Here is a 3,444-nt window from a genome sequence, read left to right as displayed (position 1 = left end):
TGAAATAAAAACTAAAAGTTTCAAAATTATAAAGAATAAGCATGACTCAAAAAAAATAGGAGAAGATATCTCTACCTCACCCCCTTTGGAGAGGTGGGAGATTGATGCAACAACATTGTACATGTTGTTGTTGCTTTTTCAGTTTTTTGATGTGTTGCTCAATTTTGCTGGTTTTTCTCTTCTTTTTCTTTTTTTTTGTCTTTAGAATATTATATTTATATTGGGTGGTTCTCTGGGAGAGGAAAGGGATGTGGTAACTGGGAAAAATCTTGGTGATATAAAAAGACATCAATAAATTCCATTTTAAAAATAAAATTAATGAATATCATTATTAATCATGAAGTCAAAGAATCAATTCTTTTTAATTTTTTTAGTTTATATAAAAATTTATTTGACCAAAAGCTACAAAAAGTTGATACTATTACATATAGATACATTTAGTAAAGATCTAAATGAAAAGCACTGGTTTCATTCAGCTTCACATTTCTTAGTGTGTTTCTGGGTAGTGTGATGCTTGATAAATAGGAATGATGACTGGGATTATATGCTAGAAGCAGGGTAATTTTTAATCACAACTGTAAACTTGAGTCTTCATATCTGTTCCACACTGCTGTGGAGTAAGGAATGTTTTAGTACACAAGGAAAACATTTAGCATCAACAAATAGGCACTGTCTATTTGAATCTCTGAATCCAGTTAAAGCAGGAGGTTTTTGGTCTTTATTAAATTGATTCCAAAAATAGGGATTAAAATCCCTCTGAAATAGAATAATCTTCCATTTGCCATTCTATGGCACTCTAAAATAAAATTAAGATGATTCCAATTTTATTTCTCCTTTAGTGACAGTGAGGCACCTTTAGTCTTGTATTTCTAGCCAACAGATTCATGGATACTGAAAGTGGCATGGAAAAGGGCTGATGGGAAGCACTACCATGCTACAACCATTGGAGAGACAGGCTGCCAAATGAATTTTCACTGAATTGCTGGCTGACTGTTACTGATGCTCAGCCATACAGAAATCAGGGAACAGAACAAACATCATTCCTTATTTGGAATGAGACTTTCAGTTGCTTTGCAGAAGTCAACTCCTAGATGAGAGAAGTTGGTAAGGTAATATAACTGGTCCAAATATAGGTTGTTCTCACCTAAACTCCTAAAAAAAATCTCTTTTAAAGGAAAAAAAAGTCTAGGTATACAGTGAAAGTAACTTCAATTGTAGGCCACATTTGGGTATTCATAATTTGATTGACATTTCCAGTAAAGAAAAGATGCAATAATAAAAGAAACCTTACAAGGGAAAGGGACAACGTGGAGTTCTCGAGTTTCTGGCAAACAAAATTCTTCTTTTTTGATTCATGTACAGTTAAGTTCGCTTAATGTCTGATCCAGTGTCTGATATAAGCCCACGTTCTCTTCTTTGGCCTGGGCAAGTTTTTCTCCCAGCTCATCAATGGTCTTGTCCAGTTTTGCAACAGTTCTTTCTACAAACTCAGCCCGGGTGTCAACCTCTTTAAGTTTGTCAGACAGAAGCTCGATTTCTTCTTTGTGCTTTTCAGAATACTTCTCAGATGCAGCCTCCAAGAATTTCAGGTTATTGGTGATATTCTTCAGCTCCTCTTCCAGATAGCCACACTTAAGCTCTGACACGTCAACATGCGCTTCTGCTCACCCCAACTAGCCCTCAAGGACGACCAACTTACGGGCTACCTCATCGTATTTACCATCAGCCTCCTCTGCAACATGCTTGGCCTCTTCAATTGCCAACTCCCGAATTTCCATTTTCTCTTCATCCTTCATCTCTCGGTTCTCAATCACCATCATTCCTCTCTCACTCTCCTCAGCGGCCTTTTTCCCCTCTCCCAGCTTCCGCAGCAGGCCCTCCACCTCATCCGCCTTTTATTCCGGGGCCTGAATTTACCTTTTCACCTCCTCCAGGGAGTTGAGTCCGGCCATGGAGACTAGGGGGCTCCGGGCACGGGGCAGGGCTGCCTAGGAGCGCTGAGGCTAGCGGGACTGGCGCCACTGGTCTGCACCGGGGAGAGGAACCGGCGCCCTGGACCCGGAGCCCCCACCTCCTACATTAAATCTATTATACATAATATTTAACACTGACTTTTCCAGGAACTATACTAAATGATGGGGATATAAAAACATACATACACAAAGGAAACACCTCTGCTATCAAGTAACTTCTGTTCTACTCTTTGTTCAGAGAGAGAGACAGAGAGAGAGAGAGAGAGAGAGAGAGAGAGAGAGAGAGAGAGAGAGAGGCCTTACGGACTAGATTCTCACAGAAATGGGAACAGGTGGAGGATTAGACATCTGCATTTGTGGAGGGATCCCCCATGCATATGAAACCATAGATTCATCCAAGGATCCCAAAGATTGTGTGAGTTAGCACTTAAGGGCAACGCCTCTCCTTATTGAAATCCTTTCTGTCAGAGTTCATCTGTTTTTGTGTGTCATGGATCCCTTTGGAAATATGGAAAAACTGATGGAACCTTTCTTTGAAGTATGTTTTTGATTGCATAAAATAAAAGATATAAGATTAAAAAAGAAAACAGAGGTTACTGAAAATAAAAATGTATTTTTCCTATCCAATTTTACAGATTCCTTGAAATCAATAGAGGTCCACAGATTCAATTCTAAGAAAAAATGCTGAGTTCTGGGAGCCAACATGGTAGAGTAAGCAATAGATTTCTGTCCCTCTACCATTCTCAGCCCTGAACACCCATAAAATAGCATCCCAGAACAAAACTTGGAACAGTGAAGCCAGTGAAAAAAAATGGGGTAGAGCAGTCTTTTGGTCCAGGAGACTTAGAGGATCAGCAAAAGAGGTCCATATCACTCATGTAAAAGGGGAGCAGCAGTCTAGGACAGGAAGTGGCCCAGCAAGTTTGTGGCAGTCTCCCCCTCAGCAAGCAAACTGGAGATCCTGAACCCCAAAGTAGTGGAGCAGGCAAATGCCAACACCAGGAACCACACACCCCACATGCCTTAGCACAGCCAGGGGAATCAGAAGACTCAATCTTGGAGAACCAACATGTATGCTAGTGCAGCCCAAGGAGGGCAGGTGTCCTCCACCTCCCTGTTTTTCAGCACAGCCTGGAGAAATGCAGAAAAAACCCATCTGGCCTCAGTATACTCCAGACACCACCATAAGGACCTCAGCTTGGCACCAGGGAAGCTGCCAGACCCCTCCAGCCTCCAGTGGCCCACACCTGAGGCCCCAGAGCAAAAAGCAAGTGATCAGGCTCTTGGACCGCAGAACAAGAGGCCTGTGCTCCAGCAGGAGAGCTCAACTTGAAGAGCTAGGAAATAGTCAAATAAGATGAATAAGAAGCAAAAATGAACATTGACCATTGAGAGCTTTTATGGTGAGAGGGAAGATCAAAATACAAACTCAGAAGAGAACACTGTCAAATACCTACATCTGAAATCCCAA

The 3,444-nt window shown here is 41.3% G+C and overlaps 1 pseudogene; it reads right to left on the bottom strand.

Annotated features, from left to right (window-relative positions):
* Positions 1-1,352: 1,352 nt before the first annotated feature.
* Positions 1,353-1,952, bottom strand: LOC114025094 (annotated as a pseudogene).
* Between the last annotated feature and the right edge of the window lie 1,492 nt (positions 1,953-3,444).

Source organism: Vombatus ursinus, unplaced genomic scaffold (assembly GCF_900497805.2).
Source record: "Vombatus ursinus unplaced genomic scaffold, bare-nosed wombat genome assembly UNPS02014826.1, whole genome shotgun sequence".
Taxonomy (NCBI): Eukaryota; Metazoa; Chordata; class Mammalia; order Diprotodontia; family Vombatidae; genus Vombatus; species Vombatus ursinus.
This window is presented reverse-complemented; position numbering and strand designations above follow the sequence as displayed.